The sequence below is a fragment of the Bubalus bubalis genome, chromosome 10 (genome assembly GCF_019923935.1).
Source record: "Bubalus bubalis isolate 160015118507 breed Murrah chromosome 10, NDDB_SH_1, whole genome shotgun sequence".
Classification (NCBI taxonomy): Eukaryota; Metazoa; Chordata; class Mammalia; order Artiodactyla; family Bovidae; genus Bubalus; species Bubalus bubalis.
In genome coordinates, this window is record NC_059166.1 from 68,394,093 (window position 1) to 68,413,732 (window position 19,640).

The following is a 19,640-nucleotide window of genomic DNA, read 5'->3' on the forward strand; positions in this document are numbered from 1 at the left end:
TTGAATTCACTGCTGATTTCCTATGATTTTGAGCAATGCTGGCATACAATGAGGTACTCAATTACATTTCTTGATGCATAAATGAATGAAATAAAAAGGAAATTTAGAGTCATCGAATAATGATAATGCTTGTAAAGCAAAACCCCATGAGGAAGACAGAAAATATGGTCGTAAGACATCTAGGTCACAGGAAAGAAGTTCACTTGTATACCTAGGCACAAGTGTGGAGAGATGTGCCAAGAAACAGTCAGTTTCAATCACCTGGGAGACTGTCAGATAGGTGAGCTCCAAAATACATAATTAGAAACAATGGGACAAAGTTGGGCAAATGATAAATGCTTTTAAAATGTTTTTCAATCTTTCCTTTATAAGGATTGGATTATAATTGTTTCTCATTATCTGGGACAAAGATGGTGCTGTGATTAGAATTGTGGTAAGTACAAAATCAACTGATAAGACTTTAGGGCTGGGTTGGTAATAACTGTTGGTCTATAAGATTTTCTAAGTCATCATTAATTTTTTTTTCAAGTGGTTGTATTTACCATATAATAGCACAATAGAACTCAGCATCTTAATTAATTAATCAGATTAAGTTCATATACTGGTCAAGTAAAGTATCTCTTAGCTGAAAATATTTTCTTTATGGAAAGAGCGAATTTAAGGTCACTGAATCCAATAGTAGTTTCAGATCAATCAATTGATTTACTTCCTTACTTGATAGATCAACCTGGTGACTTTGTAATGAGCTATGGACAAGAAATAATTATAGTTGCCAACTTATCATTTCAATATCAATGGTTGAATGAAAAATAGACTCTGTTCCCAGCTGGTTTCCTTGTGAGCAGAATAAGTTAAACATGACTATGTTTCTTAAGTAGAGTCAGAAGCAACTTTAGATCAGAGTAAATAAAGGGTCCTACTTTATTTTATTAATTATGGAAAATTATTCACTCTCCTCCACAAGCATGGCAGAATCATCCTCTCCCAGTCTAAGTCCTAAAATTTAGTGGGTCTCAATACCATACTGTATTATGTGTCAGTTAATTCTCACAGCAACACTGCAAGGCCTGCGCTCTTAATGTTTATGAATTGAATTCTTGAGTAAATAAAATGGTTGATTATTTAAGATTATTAAAAACAGTGGTTATCAGATTTCAATATTTGGAAATATTGACAATTATTTCAGTAAATCTATGTTGAACTTTATATAATTATGTTGACAAATATATTTATATTATATAAAGTTTTAATATATGTTAAAATGCAACATGGCACATGAAATGACAGTAATATACAATTAAGATATAGTGTATAGATTAAAACGGACAATCTTCTAAGACATTTTCAGGAAAAGCTTTGCAAGTTTAATACCTAAAATTAGGAGCTGCTACCCCATGGTATATACTTCTAGTGATTTTTTTGGAGACTGAAAAGAAAAAAATTAAAATATGAACACTGTTTAGTTTATACAATAAATTTGGAGATGTCTTTGACATGCATTACAGTCTTTTCCACTATACTGTGTTATGGTTTTAAAATGTGTACACACAAGCTACTGTAGGATCTAGTCATGATAATTAGGTGATTGTATGACCAGGACATTTAGTTTCTTTTTTTTTTTTTCACTTTTATTTATTTATTTATTTACTTTACAATATTGTATTGGTTTTGCCATACATTGACATGAATCCAGCATGGCTTTACATGTGTTCCCCATCCTGAACCCCCTCCCACCTCCCTTCCCATCCCATCCCTCTGGGTCATCCCAGTGCACCAGCCCCGAACACCCTGTATCATGCATCGAACCTGGACTGGCGATTCATTTCACATATGATAATTTACATGTTTCAGTGCCACTGTCCCGTATTATCCCACCCTTGCCCTCTCCCACAGAGTCCAAAAGACTGTTCTATACATCTATATCTCTTTTGCTGTCTCGCATACAGAGTTATCGTTACCATCTTTCTAAATTCCATATATATGTGTTAGTATACTGTATTGGTGTTTTTATTTCTGGCTTACTTCACTCTGTATAATAGGCTCCAGTTTCATCCACCTCATTAGAACTGATTCAAATGTATTCTTTTTAATGGCTGAGTAATATTCCATTGTGTATATGTACCACAGCTTTCTTATCCATTCATTTGCAGATGGACATCTAGGTTGCTTCCATGTCCTGGCTATTATAAACAGTGCTGTGATGAACATTGGGGTACGTGTGTCTCTTTCAGTCCTGGTTCCCTCAGGTGTTTGTGCCCAGCAGTGGGATTGCAGGATCAATCCAAGAAGAAGACATAACAATTATAAATATATATGCACCCAACATAGGAGCACCGCAATATGTAAGACAAATGCTAACAAGTATGAAAGGGGAAATTAACAATAACACAATAATAGTGGGAGACTTTAATACCCCACTCACACCTATGGATAGATCAACTAAACAGAAAATTAACAAGGAAACACAACTTTAAATGATACAACAGACCAGTTAGACCTAATTGATATGTATAGGACATTTCACCCCAAAACAATGAATTTTACCTTTTTCTCAAGCGCACACGGAGCCTTCTCCAGCATAGATCACATCCTGGACCATAAATCTAGCCTTGGTAAATTCAAAAAAATTGAAATTGTTCCAAGCATCTTTTCTGACCACAATGCAGTAAGATTAGATGTCAATTACAGAAGAAAAACTATTAAAAATTCCAACATATGGAGGCTGAACAACACGCTGCTGAATAACCAACAAATCACAGAAGAAATAATAAAAGAAATTAAAATGTGCATAGAAACGAATGAAAATGAAAACACAACAACCCAAAACCTATGGGACACTGTAAAAGCAGTGCTAAGGGGAAGGTTCATAGCAGTACAGGCATACCTCAAGAAACAAGAAAAAAGTCAAATAAATAACCTAACTCTACACCTAAAGCAACTAGAAAAGGAAGAAGTGAAGAACCCCAGGGTTAGTAGAAGGAAAGAAATCTTAAAAATTAGGGCAGAAATAAATGCAAAAGAAACAAAAGAGACCATAGCAAAAATCAACAAAGCCAAAAGCTGGTTCTTTGACAAGATAAATAAAATTGACAAACCATTAGCCAGACTCATCAAGAAACAAAGGGAGAAAAATCAAATCAACAAAATTAGAAATGGAGAGATCACAACAGACAACACGGAAATACAAAGGATCATAAGACTATTATCAGCAACTATATGCAAATAAAATGGACAACTTGGAAGAAATGGACAAATGTTTTAGAAAAGTACAACTTTCCAAAACTGAACCAGGAAGAAATAGAAAATCTCAACAGACCCATCACAAGCATGGAAGTCGAAACTGTAATCAGAAATCTTCCAGCAAACAAAAGCCCAGGACCAGACGGCTTCACAGCTGAACTCTACCAAAAATTTAAAGAGCTAACACCTATCCTACTCAAACTCTTCCAGAAAATTGCAGAGGAAGGTAAACTTCCAAACTCATTCTATGAGGCCACCATCACCCTAATACCAAAACCTGACAAAGATGCCACAAAAAAAGAAAACTACAGGCCAATATCACTGATGAACCATTGATGCAAAAATCCTTAACAAACTTCTAGCAAACAGAATCCAACAACTTATTAAAAAGATCATACATCATGACCAAGTGGGCTTTATCCCAGGGATGCAAGGATTGTTCAGTATCTGCAAATCAGTCAATGTAATACACCACATTAATAAATTGAAAAATAAAAACCATACGATTATCTCAATAGATGCAGAGAAAGCCTTTGACAAAATTCAACATCCTTTTATGATAAAAACCCTCTAGAAAGCAGGAATAGAAGGGACATTTAGTTCTGAAGGTTGAGGTAATTAAATGATTCAATGGCACGAGGGAGAATGATTTTTTAACTCCTGTTAATTTGTTGTGAGAACTCTGCATGTCCATAAGATATTTCTTCACATTTCAAAGCTGAGAAACTTGATTCCCAAATCTTTGGTTGCTTTAATCACCTTAAACCTCTTCTCCCTGAATTGTGTAAAGTAATAAATAATATGAGGTTATGGTGATAATACCTTCAAAGTGCCAAGAATTTTCAGGCTCAGCTCAGCTGTTATTCAAGATGCTTACTTTTGAAGACAAACGGGGGCAAAAACGTGAAATCCTGAGTTCATCCAATGCTTGGCTTTCATACTACATACCAAATCTAATTGTTACCGTATTACTATATAATGTAAATGGCATCTGTGTAAAATATGAGTATAATCACATGATTTTCCACAGTTCTATGTGTGCTTTGGTGTCTGACAATGTATAAAATTAAGTTTAAGTCTTGGAATTATCACAAGAAAAATAATGCAACTACCAAAAGAAACATAGATGTATATTAACTTTTTAAGATTGAAGAACTATGAATTTATTTTTCTTTGCCACTTCAAATATCAGATTTTGAGTAAATATTCTGAAAACAGTCATCAAATCCCATTTCTATTTAAAAATTAAATAAATTAGAGGAAAGTACAACACACAAAAATGTTTTAAGCAATTTAAACTCTTGTCAGTGAAGGCAAGCATGAAGTGAACAGCAAAGTCTTATTTATAACAATGTCTTTGACTTTCATTTTTCTGGCATCATAATGTGGTATTTTGATCATATAAAAGATACTTTGAATCTAAAACAGAAGTGACTAGCTCTAAAACCAAAATAGTAGTAACAGTGCTTTAATAATTGAGAAAGAGATTAGGAAGACCCTTGTAAATTTATCCTTAATCATAAACTGTGTGAAAATTACATAATTTGAAAGTCAATGTATTTTTGGCAGGTTCTTTTCGTTATGTGTATGTCACAGATTGGAAATATCTAATTTGCATAGAAAAATCTAAGTAGCATGTCTTCTGGAAATAGAAATACTTAGAATGCTGAATTAGCCTCTTGACTATGTATAGAGAAACTGCTATAATAGATTCTGAGTTAAACTATATGTCTAGGCTAAGGTCCTGAATGGGCTAATATCCATTAACAATCAACAAATTAGTGAATTGCCTTTATTGAAATTTCTTTTCTCAACCTAATGGTTTGTTTAACTGATGGCTGATGTGACCATTAGGAGCTATTAGCATGTTAAGAGGGTATTAAATAAAGCCAACAGTTGGCCTTAGAAACAAAAGGATAAACGCAGCACTATTTATTATTTTGCTAGGCTAAGCAAACATGGTTTAGATGCATTACTGCCTTCTAACAATGGCAGTCAGTCATCTGTTGAGTAAATATTCTATTGGGCTAAAAACAAAAGAATCAGCAAATCTATGATCTACTGAACTTCTAATTATTGATATGTTTTAGTTCATTTGTAGACTTTGAGCCATCTATATATAGACCCATCCAAAATTTTAATTGTATTGGATTTTTCAATCAAACACTGTTATTAAAAGAAAATACATATTGCAGATGTGGGTGAAACTGTCTTAAAATGAAGCTACTTTTAAATGTGTTCCGTTTAATATACTTTAAGGTAAAGGAGAATCAGATGGAAGTATTTATTTAAATGTTCAGCATCCTCATGTTGATTTTTCTACTTCTTCTACATTTAACTTCTCATTATTGGTTTTATATCTAAAAAAGCAGACTTAGCAGTGTCATATAGAGGTCTGAGGAGAAGCTCTTTCCGTTGGCCTGTTTTATTCTGATTTAAATGCTGTGCTTTTTAAGTTGTGTCTGATAATGTATCAGAAAGAAATAGGAATTCTTGTTTATATGCATTTTCCTTAGCCTGTGCCTCATAGGAAGAAATGGAGGATATACTGTTTCCAACAGACTCTATTACACCAGGAATATGGCTCCATTGCCCCAATTTGAGACTGAATTTTCATTAATTCACTCCATAAATGTTTACTGATCACCACCACATGCCAGATACTTTTCCAAGCACTAAGGTTACATATTGAGCTCAAAGGGGGGAAAAAAAAATCAAAATCCCTATGCTTGTGTATCTTACATTGTAGTAGGGGAAGAGAGACAACAGACAATAAACCCTGAGTAAGAAGAATACTGAAGGTTGTTAAGTGCTATAAAAGAAAGAATAAAATAAAGAGATTAGAAGTGATGAGGGAGGGGGGAACAAGTAGCCTTTTGAATAGTTGTCCAGTTTCCCTCAATAAGAATAATATTAAAGTAAAGATTTAAAGAAATTAAGGGGGTTTGTTTTTCACATATGGGAGGAAAAAATGCTCCAGGTAGAAGGACCAGCTAGTGAAATGCTCTAAGGCATGTGCTTGCCTGATGTGTTCAAGGATTAGCATAAACAAGGCTAGGAAAGTGATTTGTGGGAAATGAGGTCAGATGGAAAAGCAAGGAGAACTCTAATAATTCATTATAAGGCATATTGCCGTTACTCTGAGCATGATCTCCTTATGTTTTAAGAGGACCACTCAGACTGGTTTTGGGATGAGTAGACTGTAAGAGTGTAGTATGAAAAGTGAGCGTCACGTCTGACTCTTTGTGGCCCCATGGACTGTAGCCCATGAGGCTCCTCTGTCCATGGAATCCTCTGGGCAAGGATACTGGAGTGGATGGCCATTCCCTTCTCCAGGGGATCTTCCCAATCCAGGGATCAAACCTAGGCAAATTCTTTACCATCTGAGCCACCATGGAAGCCCAGATGGTAAGAGGTGAGACTATAATGATAAGAGGGAAGCTCAGATGGTAAGAGGAATAAGGATCTATTAAAGGAAGCCTGGTTGGGTGTCAATTGCAGTGATCCTGCAGAGAGATGTTGGTGATTTGGTTGTGGGAAAGGGCATCACAAGGACATGAAACTTAATGAAAAGTAGTCTGATTCTGAATATATGTTGAAAGTAGTAGCAAGAAGATTTTATGGAATGGGGTATATGAATGAAAAAGGATAGCTCCAAAGTTTTATCCCAAGTGGATGTAAAGATGATTGACATAACCTGATTTGGAAAGGGTTGTGGGTAAAAGTAAGGAGTTCAACTTTGAACATGTCAGAAGGTCACCAGATTTAGCAAATGAAAATGCAAGACAAGTCCGTGGAAGTTCTCTTGGCCAAATTTGTATTTCTGTATTTAATCTGGTAACCTTAATATGTTGACTCTGAAGTCTGTTGGACATCAAAATGGAGATGCTGCAAAGGTATTTGGAGCACAGCTATGAGCTGAAATTGTATTTTATGAGTTGTTAGCATGTAGGTGAAATTTAAAATTATGAGACTGAATGATAGAGCAAAAGACATGAGTATGGATAAAGAAGGATGGCGGGTCTGTGCCCTTCTAGAGTGAGGCTTGAAACATTTCAGCTTTTATAAAGTTTGGGAAAAGGTAGAAGGAGTAGCAAAAAAGACCTAGAAAGAGAAACCAGAATAGTAGCAGGAAAATCAATACAATGTAGTGTGCTAGTAGCCAAAAAAGGAAAGTATTTCAAGGAGGAGGGAGCAAACCATTGTGATATGTGCTGAAAGGAGTAATCCAATATAGGGGAAAGTATTGATGTATTAGAGAAAGAGAGTAATTGCAGAAGCAATATCCTTGACTGGATAGTATTCATGAATTCAATTAGTTATACATAGAAATGAAGCTTGGCAGCAAGAGTAGAAGATAGGAGGACAGAAAATATGGTGACCAGTGCTGGTGGGTAAGCAGAGGTGGTGGTAAGAGCCTGCTGAAGTTCTCTTCTAATTGCCTCAGTGTTCTCAGTGAAGTAGGAAGCAAGGCCGTAGTTGCAATTCAGGATAAATAAAGACATATTTGGGATTCAAAGAGAAAGAAGAAGGCATGAGGCGTGTTTAGGTGAGGAGAGTGCCTGGACAGGTCAAAAATACAGCATAATTGGGTAGCATTAAAAGTCCTCTTAATTTGTGGGCCTGATTTAAATTGAACTGGTTAATGTGGTTTTGTGTTATTTGTAGTACATCCACACCAGAGTAGGGCATTGGAAACTTTATGGTGAAAATGAAAGTTAGGATTTTAAAAAGTGAGTGTTACTTACCAAATTTTACCCAATTTAGGTGAAAATGCTTAAATGTAAGTCTTCCATTTGCCAGTGCCAATTTATAATCATTCCTAGAGAAGTTCCTTTACATGGAGGTGAGTAAAACTATAAAAGATTTATTGAGAAAGACTAAACCCCAAATAAAGAAGTGCTTTGTATACTTTACTATGTAAGATATTATTAAGGGGAACCCGAGCTTAGTTTTGGGGCTTCCCAGGTGGCTCAGTGGTAAAGAATTTGCCTGCCAATGCAGGAGACGCAGGACACAGAGGTCTGATCTCTGGGTCAGGAAATTCCCCTGGAGTAGAAAATGGCAACCCACTCCAGTATTCTTCCCTGGAAAAGTCCATGAACAGAGGAGAATGGAGGGTTACATTCCCTGGGGTTACAAAGAGTCAGCCACGACTGAACATGCACCCATGAGCTAGTTTCAGGTCCTCATAGGAAGTGGAAGGAATTCTAAACCAGTATTAAGAATTAACTTCCTAGTGAAGTTTACTGCCTCTTCCACATTTTATCCGTGGCATTCCGAAACAGGCTCTGGATTTCTTACTTAGAATCTCAATGGTAATTACAAAAATGCATTTTAGTTCTAGCCAGAAACATTATTTATTGGTGAAGTAAAATCTTAGGTTTTCTTAAAATTATTTTTAATTAGAGGATAATTTCTTTACAGTATTTTGTTGGCTTCTGCCATACAACACTGTGAATCAGTCATAGATATACATATATCCTGTCCCTCTGAGTAATATTCCATTGTATATATGTACCACAACTTCTTTATCAGTTGGTCTCTCAGTGGACATCTAGGTTACTTTCTTGTCCTAACTATTGTAAATAGTGTTGCTATGAACACTGGGGTACATGTGTCTTTTTCAGTTACGGTTGGCTTACAGTATGTGCCCAGCAGTGTGATTGCTAGCTCATACTAGGTAGCTTTATTCCTAGTTTTTAAAGGAATCTCCATTCTGTCCTTAATAGTGGTTGTATCAGTTTACATTTTCACTAACCCTTTTCTCCACACTCTCCCCAGCAAATACTGTTTGTAGATTTTTGGAAGATGTCCATTTTGACCAGTGAGAGATGATACCTCATTGTAGTTTTGATTTGCATTTCATTAATAATAAGTGATATTGAGCATCTTTTCCTGTGTTTGTTGGCCATCTGTATGTCTTCTGTGGAGAAATGTCTAAGTCTTCCTCCCACTTTTTGATTGGGTTGTTTGTTTTTCTAGTATTGAGCTATAGGAGCTGTATGTATATTTTGGAGAATAATCCTTTGTTTTTTCATTTGCAATTATTTTCTCCCATTTTGAGGGTTGTCTTTTCATCTTATTTATAGTTTCCTTTTCTGTGTAAGAGCTTTTAATTTTAATTAGGTCCCACTTGTTTATGTTTGTTTTTATTTCCATTACTTTAGGAGGTGGGTCAGAGGATGTTGCTGTGATTTGTGTCAGAGTGTTTTGCTTATGTTTTCCTCTAAGAGTTTTATAGTTTCTGGCCTCACATTTAGGTCATTAATCCACTTCGAGTTTATTTTGGTGTATTGTGTTGAAAGTGTTCTTTTATGCACAGCTGTCCAATTTTCCCAGCATCACTTATTGAAGATGCTGTCGTTTCTCCACTGTATACTCTTGCCTCCTTTGTCAAAGATAAGGTGCCCATGAGTGCATGGGCTTATCTCTTGGCTTTCCCGAAATGGCATCCCACTTCAGTATTCTTGCCTGGAAAATTCCATGGACGGAGGAACCTGGTTAGGCTACAGTCCATGGGGTCTTAGAGTCAGACACGACTGAGTGACATCACTCACTTCATTCAAAGATGCCACCAGAAAATTACTAGAGCTAATTCATGAATTTAGTAAAGTTGTAGGATACAAAATTAATATGCAGAAGTCACAAGCACTCCTATACACTAACATCAAAAAATCAGAAAGAGAAATTAGGGAAACAATCCCATGTATCACTGCAGCAAAAAGAATAAAATACCTAAGTAGACAAAGATCTTACACAGGAAACTTCAGTGTCTTATAGTAATTAGAGTTATATGACTAGAGAGCTCTTCAAGAAAATTAGAGATACCAAGGAACATTTCATGCAAAGATGGGCGCAATAAAGGACACAAATGGTATGGACCTAACAGAAGCTGAAGATATTAAGAAGAGGTGGGAAGAATACACAGAAGAACTATACAAAAAAGATATTCACAACCTAGATAATCACAATGGTGTGATCACTCACCTAGAGCCAGACATCCTGGAATGTGAAGTCAAGTGGGCCTTAGGAAGCATCACTATGAACAAAGTTAGTGGAGGTGATGGAATTCCAGTTGAGCTATTTCAAATCCTGAAAGATAATGCTGTGAAAGCACTGACTCAACATATCAGCAAATTTGGAAAACTCAGCAGTGGCCACAGCACTCGAAAAAGGTCAGTTTTCATTCCAATCACAAAGAAAGGCAATGACAAAGAATGTTCACACTACTGCACAATTGCACTCATCTCACATGCTAGCAAAGTAATGCACAAAATTCTCCAAGCTAGGCTTCAGCAATACATGAACCATGAACTTCCAGATGTTCAAGCTGGTTTAAAAAAGGCAGAGGAACCAGAGATCAAATTGCCAACATCTGCTGGATTATCAAAAAAGCAAGAGAGTTCCAGAAAAATATCTACTTCTGCTTTATTGACTATGCCAAAGCCTTTGACTGTGTGGATCACAACAAACTGTGGAAAATTCTGAAAGAGATGGGAATACCGGACCACCTGACCTGCCTCCTGAGAAATCTGTGTGCAGGTCAGGAAGCAACAGTTAGAACTGGGCATGGAACAACAGACTGGCTCCAAATAGGGAAAGGAGTACATCAAGGCTGTATATTGTCACCTTGCTTATTTAACTCATATGCAGAGTACATCATGCAAAATGCTTGGCTGGAAGAAGCACAAGCTGGAGTCAAGATTGCTGGGAGAAATATCAATAACCTTAGATATGCAGATGATACCACACTTATGGTAGAAAGAGAAGAGGAACTAAAGAGCCTCTTGATGAAGGTGAAAGAGGAGAGTGAAAAAGCTGGCTTAAAACTCAGCATTCAGAAAACTAAGATCATGGCATCTGGCCCCATCACTTCATGGCAAATGAATGGGGAAGCAATGGAAACAGTGATAGATTTTATTTTCTTGGGCTGCAAAATCACCTCAGATGGTGACTGCAGTCATGAAATTAAAAGACTCTTGATACTTGGAAAAAAAGCTATGACCAAACTAGACAGCATATTAAAAAGCAGAGACATTACTTTAGCAAGGAAGGTTTGTATAGTTAAAGCTATTGTTTTTCCAGTAGTTGTGTATGATGTGAGAGTTGGACCTGAAAGAAATTGAGCACAGAAGAATTGATGCTTTTGAAATGTGGTGTTGGAGAAGACTCTCAAGAGTCCCTTGGACTGCAAGGAGATCCAACCAGTCAATCCTAAAGGAAATCAGTCCTGAATATTCATTGGAAGGACTGATGCTGAAGCTGAGGCTTCCATACTTTGGCCACCTGATATGAAGAACTGACTCATCGGAAAAGACCCTGATGCTGGGAAAGAATGAAGGCAGGAAGAGAAGGGGATGACAGAGGATGAGATAGTCAGATGGCATCAGTGACTCAATGGACATGAGTCTGAGCAAGCTCTGGGAATTGGTGATGTACAAGGGAGCCTGCAGTCCATGGCGTTGCAGAGAATCAGACATGACTCAGAAACTGAATTGATGAAAGAGATTAAAGACGAGATTAAAAACAGATCGAGATATATCTTTTGTTCTTGGACTTGAAGAATCACTATTGTAAAAATCTATACTACCTAAAGCAATCTACAGTTTGAATGCAGTCTCTATCAAATTGTCAATGCATTTTTCAAAAGACTAGAAAAAACAATTTCATCATTTGTATGGAAACACAAAAGACTCTGAATAGCCACAGCAGTCTTGAGAAAGAAAAATGGAGGTGGAGGAATTGGCTTTCCTGATTTCAGACTATACTACAAAGCTACAGTAATCAAGACAGTATGGTATTGGCCCCCAAACAGAAATATCAGTCAGTGGAACAATCATTAGTTCTTAATCCATTAATTGCTAATGAGTATCTTGCTTTCTTCCAGCAGCTCAAGTTCTGAAAATACATCTGCCTTTCTATGTATGAGAGTAGCTGTGTGACACTGTAGCTGCCTGATTCTTAAACAAGCAGAGTACTCTGCTTTGTGTCCATGATCCCTATCAGGTACATTTTTGGTGGTATGAAGAAATTTCCCTAAAGAACTGTTTTCTTTGATAACTGTAGTGAAGAAAGGGCTATTTGAAATTTATTTCACTGAAAAAAAAAATCACTTCTTTATAGTAAATACCTATAATCATTGTTACCTTAGTTAAGGTTTAAGTCATGTAGAATTTAAAAAGTAGAGTTTATTTAATCTGGGGTGAAATTGCAAAATAAACATGAAAGAAATCTTATATCCCTTAGGGTGACCATTTTTGTGCAATATGCTTTTGACACAGCATATAAAAAGTAACAAAAAACTTGGGGAGAAATATGACATCCTGAAGTTTAAATAATTTACTATGTTCTTCCAGATCTTTAATTATTAATACAACTAGATTATTTTAAGGTAATTAATTGAAAATAATTTTTAAATGCTCAAGTAAAAATTCAGATTACAGTGTATTTTACCAATTAAAAAATAATCTGTAGTGAGATGGTTTTTAAAAAGTCTCCAGATAATTTTAGCTCAGATATCAAACAAAGAAAATAACTATTTTTGAACTTAAATGTCTAATATTCGAGTACTGTTTTGAAAATATTTGGTAAACATGTTTCATGGCATCCAGTGTAGTTATGAGGGATAGAATAACTCAGAAGTGAAAGTGCCTACTGGGGACAGACTGCTTGGGTTTGTTTTCCTGTTCCACCCTTTACTTGCAGTGTAAGAGTGGAGAAGTTACTTAACTTTTCTGTGCCTCAGCTTGTTTTTTCGATCTGAAAAATTGAGATGGAATAGTCTTAAGAGTCGGACACAACTTAGCGACTAAATAGCAAACAACAAGTATATCCCTCACAGCCATAGAACTGTTTGTGAGAATCAACTACATTTTATTTGAAGTGTTTGGAATGGTAACCAGTATATGATGAAAGTATTAGCTATTATTTTTTGAAATAAAAATATTAAAGTTTATGTAAAATGTTACCGTGTCAAATTTAAAAAAAGCAGGATACATGATGAAGTATGTTATATGATTAAATCAACTTTTCAGATATGACTAAGGCAAGTGGCAGATAGAAAATATCTGCAAGAAAAGTTATAGTTTAGTGGCTCAGACGGTAAAGAATCTGCATGCAATGCAGGGGAACTGAGTTCGATCCCTGGCTTGGGAAGATCCCCCGGAAGAGGACATGGCAGTACATTCCAGCATTCTAGCTTGGAGAATCCCCATGGACAGAGGAGCCTAGTGGGCTACAGTCCATGGGGTTGCAAAGATTCAGACAGGACCTAAGGGACTAAGCACAAGAGTTGATAATGCAACCTAAGTAAGTGAGTGTTTGTTTTACATAGTCTCTTCAATATTCACAGCCCCAACCCACAATTTGCAAATAGTAGGAAACACCTTCCCACTCTTTTAATGTAGACTCCACCTAATTAGGTGCACAGCCTCACAGAGGAGGCCCTGGGGCTGGCAGGGCAAGACTCCCTCCAGTCCAGTGGTGTATTGCCCCTGAATGCCCTTGCTTGCATGCAGCAAGCTCAATTCTAATGTATCACAGACTCTAGTCACTGGAGAATAATCAAAAGTATGAATTTTAAACTGAAAAAAAAAAAAAGGCTAAAGTCAAACATATTTCTTGATCTATGTCTGCTGGTGTTGCCAAAATTTTCACTGTTTCTATAATCACATCAGTGGATCCTCTCTGAGCCCAGCTATTTGAGAGTTCTAAGAGAAAAGACCAGTTTTTAAAAATCATCTCTCTCTGGATCTGAAATATAAAAAATATACAATCATTTTCCCTTTAAAATTTTCCTATTCACAGGGATTGATGATATGAACTTCATCCCTAATTTTAAAGTTGCTTTTATTAAATTGGTCGCTCAGTCATCTCTGATTCTTTGAGGCTCCCTGGACTGTAGCCCACCAGGCTCCTCTGTTCATAGGGTTCTCCAGGCAAGAATACTGGAGTGGGTTGCCATTTCCTACTCCAGAGGATCTTCCCAACCCAGATATTGAAGCTGCATCTCTTAGATCTCCTGCATCAGCAGGCAGATTCTTGACTACAGTTGCTTTTATTAAGTAGGTTCAGTTATCATTCAAAAAATGTAAATGCCTGTTCACCTTCAGTTGTCCCACAGCTCAGGTTTGGTTTGTTGCTCTATATGAACTTGGTGAATGGACCTAGTGTTGAGATAAATGAATGGGCATTTTCTCATTACAGAGCCGCTTATTGTCAAGGATAATATCTAAAACTGGAATTGGGGCAGTTTGCTTGGGAGTAAAGAGAAAAGCATAAAAAAAAAACCAAAAACCAGTAACTATGTTTTTTATTTTTTTCAATTATACATTTTTTTAATGTCATGAAAGCATTTAAAAAAAAAACCTTTCTTTTTCAACAAAGAAATCATAAAATGTTTTCTTTATGAAACAATGCCTGCACAGGTATTCTGTGGTCACACAATTGTGTCCAGGGTAACTGCTAACTTAATATTAGAAGAGTGAGTATGGTACAGTTATCCAAATCGGATGTTATCTGATTATTCAGTTTTTATTTCCCCACTTTTCCATCAGTTTATTAGTAAGGGATGAAAATGAAGGTGGTTATGTTGAAATTTTTGTCTATGACTTTGCAATAAACTGTATAAGAGAATATTTGTCATGAGAGCATTTGTCCTTATGAAAAGAATTATTATTGTAACAATTTCTTTCATAGCTTCCTGAACATACTAGCTTTGCTTGGTATTTGCTTTTTTTCCTAACATTATTTCCCTAGTTGAAAATAAATATAAAATAAACAGCAAGTAATAAGTCATTAGCAAAAAAAAAAAAAACATAAAGCAAGAAATGCACATTAAAATGATATATAAGATAACCACATTTATTTGAGTGTATTCCTATATCAAGTGGCAAATTTCAACAATGCAAAAATCGCAATTATGTTTGCACCAACATAATAATATAAAGATCACTAATTATTAGTCTGATTCTAGCACTCTGGAAGAGATTACACTTCTAATTTCTGTATTCACTTAGCAGTCATGATGCTGCAGTGAAATTCATAATTAGTAAGATATATTCTTTAGGAGGTACTTGTGATGAGCCTTTTCCAAAATTTTTCTAAAACTTAGGTAATATTCAGTGAAACAAATACTTTTAAACATCAGCAATCTGTAATTCCCTTTGTACAACATCACACAGAAAATAGGAACATAGTATTGGAGCCAAGTCAGGGAAACCAAAATAAAATTGATGTAGCTATGAAATCAAGGGTGTTCTGTTGTGGTGGGAGGTGAGATTGGAAAGAAAGATTGGGTCTAGATTGTAAAGGGCCTGTGTGCTTTGATAAGAAGTTTGGGAGCAATGAATGGTTTTGAGTGGCAAATTAGCAATGAAATATATGCTTAGGGAACATCTCTGAAAGCAAGTCTGGTTGAATGTAAAAAGACTTTCTCGGGAACAGGAGACCTCCTTTTACTGATTCAAGTACAATGAAGGGCCAGACTTACAGGTAGAGAAAGTAAGAAAGGAAGAAGTTGATCTAAAATTGAGCTTTGGTTATTTCGTTCTATTTCCTTCAGTCTCTTCAGAATTTTCTTTGCCTCATTTCTCTTAAGGAGTTTTGTTAAAATACTGCATTGAAAGTACGACTAAATAAATATCTGATGTTGAAGAGTAAAGTGTACAAGGAGGAGTCAAGATATATTTTCCAACAACAGAAGTAACAGGCTTGATAGAAAACTCTCCAGTTTGTACTCAGGAGTCTGATGGTTCAATCTTATCTAAGTGATTAATAACGATATGAAAGAGGAACAGGCATGACATTCTTGAGGAATTCAGTTTGATACATCATGCCACCTCTTCTCCCCTATAGGATGACAGGAGCATTGTTCACAAGAATCCCCTTGTACACCCAGGGTAATCTAAACCCAGTCTTTTTCCTGTCTTACCCATTTTAGAGACATTTGCCAAGTGGCCTAGGAATAGAAATTTAACAAAGATAATGTTTTGCATGTTGACTATGTTCAGTCCTCTTTGGACAATCAAGCTAATTATAACTATTGATTCAGCAGCCTTGTTACTGTTACAGAAGAAAATTAGATTCGGCAGACACATTAGTTTTTGGAGTTTTGCTCAATTCCTCATGAGCTTTCGGGTGCTTGTAAATTTATTTTTAAGATATTTAATATATTCTATGCATAATTATATAGTTCATAAACTTATTTTTCTCCTCTTTTACTTGGCAGTAATATATAGAGCTCACCGAACATCTTGCTTAATATAGGGATAAATGAATTTTCTCATTTCCCCTCTTTGCTTCCTCTGTATTTCTGCGTCTACCTCACTCTAAGTCATTTGTTTTCATCTTGGCAGTTGTTCCACCCGGTCTCTCTGGACTACCTAGGAGACTCCTCAGAGCATATTGAGCTCTGTCAAGCACATAGAACTTATGCTAGTTTCTTTTAAAAAGGCCTGTCTCCTCCCTTGGGGGGCAGCTGAAGTGGGGTGGTATCAGCTACCTGACAGACAATAAAGCAAAGCCCTCCGCCACTCTCCTCTGATGATCTGCATGAGTACCTGCCTATAGAGTGATAATTAGTGATATATATGTATCCCTTCCTGAGGTTACTTCTCCATACTCAAGCCTCCAATGGATTTATTTCCATGATATAAGAAATTCCATTTTGCAAATACATCAAATTAGCAATGACTTGGCCATGTATAGCTAATTCCCTCTATAAGGTCTTGACTCTGACACTTAAAACCAATATGGGCTGTTAAAAGACCTCAAGTTCGATGTTTATAGCTTTCTATACATTGTAAGGAGTACAAAAATGGGATACAGTTAATCAAAACAAATCTAACAAATGAACAGTTTCAAATTTCATTCATATTTGTGTGTGTGCTTAGTTGCTCAGTCGTGTCTGACACTTTGCAATCCCATGGACTGTAGCACACCAGGCTTCTCTGCCCTTGGGATTCTCTAGGCAAGAATACTGGAGTGGTAGCCATTCTCTTCTCCAGGGGATCTTCTTGACCCAGGGATCTAACTCGGGACTCCTGCATTGCAGGTAGATTCTTTACTGTTTGAGCCACCAGAAAAACCAGATTTGTTTGGTAATTTCTTTGGGACCAAATTGTTTTGTTTCTCTCCTTTTTGTTGGTCTTTTAATGGAATTTAAACATCCTTAAAGAAAGCTGACCACCAAAGAATTGATGCTTTTGAACTGTGGTGTTGGAGAAGACTCTTGAGAGTCCTTTGGACTGCAAGGAGATCAAACCAGTCAATCCTATGGGAAATTAGTCCTAAATACTCATTGGAAGGACTGTGCTGGAGCTGAAACTCCGATACTTTGGCCACCTGATGGGAAGAACTGACTCATTGGAAAAGACCCTGATGCTGGGAAAGATTGAAAGCAGGAGGAGAAGGGGACAACAGAAGATGAGCTGGTCGGATGGCATCACTGACTCGGACATGAGTTTGAGCAGGCTCCAGGAGTTGGTGATGGACAGGGAAGTCTAATGTGCTGCAGTTCATGGGGTCGCAAAGAGTCAGACAGGACTAAGCAACTGAATTGACCGAAACATTCTTAGATACAATCTGGTGGTAATATATCAAAGAAAGCAAATTTTATGTTAAAAATCCCCTCAAAAATGGGAGACATATATAGATAATGCAGTGGATAACAGGTAGTAGAGGGAAACAATTACCTTAGTCCATGGCCAAACATGTCAGTTAAATTCTAACCAGACCAGAACCTCCTTAGATACATGCAGGTACAGCCGCTGCTCTGGGTCTTGTGTTTCAGAAAGCCTTGCATGTTACAAACACAAATTCATTGCAAATAAAACACATTGGCCATCTGTCCCTTGGGATCTGGCACTTGGGACCTGTAACCTTAAATATTTGCTTCTGTGACTAATGTCATTTAGGCCTCAAAGAAATGAATGCTTCTTCTACATCTCTTTCCCTATGGTCTGGAAATGAAAGATGACTGCATGCCAGTGTCAAGGAGGTTTGTGGCATGTACAGCTGCTGACATCAGACACACTCAATGCTTTGGAACATAGGGAGCATTTGAGTGACTAAAGCTCAAGTGTGAAACCCAGTGAGTTTCCCACAAAGTGAACATACCTGTGTGATTCAGCACTTTCCAATCATAGGCACTGCCAATAGAAACTGCTAACTTAACTTCTAACACTGCAGACTGTTGTCCTATATTACTTCATGTAAATAGGAAAGGCAGAGGGACCAGAGATCAAATTGTCAACATCCATTGGATCATAGAGAAAGCAAGGGAATTTCAGAAAAACATCCCACTTCTGTTTCACTGACTATGCTAAAGCCTTTGTGTGGCTCACAAACTGTGGAAAATTCTTAAAGAGATGGGAATATCAGACCACCTTAACTGTCTTATAAGAAAGCTGTATGCAGGTTAAGAAGCAACAGGTAGAATCAGACATGAACAGTGGACTGGATAAAAAGTGAGAAAGGAGTTCATCAAGCGTATTTGTTGTCACCCAGCTTATTTAACATATGCAGAGTACATCACGTGAAGTGTCAGATTGGATGAATCACAAGCTGAAATCAAGATTGCAGGGAGAAATATTAACCAGCTCAGATATGCACATGATACGACTCTAATGGCAGAAAGTGAAGAGGAACTAAAGAGCCTCTTTACAAAGGTGAAAGAGGAGAGTGAAAAAGCTGGCTTAAAACTCAACATTCAAAAACTAAGATCATGGCATCTGGCCCCATCACTTAATGGCAAATAGAAGGGGAAAGAGTGGAAGTGGTGACAGGTTTTATTTTCTTGGGTTCCAAAATGATTGTGGACAGTGACTGGAGCCACAAAATTAAGACACTTGCTCCTTGGAAAGCTATGACAAGACTAGTGTGGGCATGCTTAGTTGCTTCAGTCACGTCTGACTCTCTGTGTCCCCATGGACTCTTTGTGTCCAGGAACCCCATGGACCAGGCTCCTCTGTCCATGGGGTTCTTCAGGCAGGAATACTGGAGTGGGTTGCCATGACCACCTCCAGGGATGACAAACCTAGACAGCGTATTAAAAAAGCAGAGACATCACTTTGCTGACAAAGGTCCAAGTAGTCAAAGCTATGGTTTTTCCAGTAGTCATGCATGGACATGAGAAATGGACCATAAAGAAGGCTGAGTACTGAAGAATGGATGCCTTTGAATTGTGGTGCTGGAGAAGACTCTTACGAGTTCGTTGGACAGCAAGGAGATCAAACCAGTCAATCCTAAAGGAAATCAACCCTGAATATTCTTTGGAAGGACTAATGCTGAAGCTGAACCTCCAATATTTTGATCACCTGTTGTGAAGAGCCAACTCTTTGGAACAGACCCTGATTCTGGGAAAGATTGAGGGCAGGAAGAGAAGGGGGCAACAGAGT

The 19,640-nt window shown here is 37.0% G+C and overlaps 1 long non-coding RNA gene across 2 annotated transcripts in view; it reads left to right on the forward strand.

The window, feature by feature from the left end:
• Window positions 1–371: 371 nt before the first annotated feature.
• The window catches only part of LOC123327748, a 28,348-nt gene continuing 9,079 nt past the window's right edge, over window positions 372–19,640 (forward strand). The window contains exon 1 of one of the 2 annotated variants that reach the window (XR_006542453.1): window positions 372–433. This is a non-coding gene — a long non-coding RNA (uncharacterized LOC123327748). Of the gene's footprint in view, window positions 434–12,122; window positions 12,250–19,640 lie in introns of those variants that run through there. The other variant, XR_006542452.1, reaches the window with a different exon arrangement.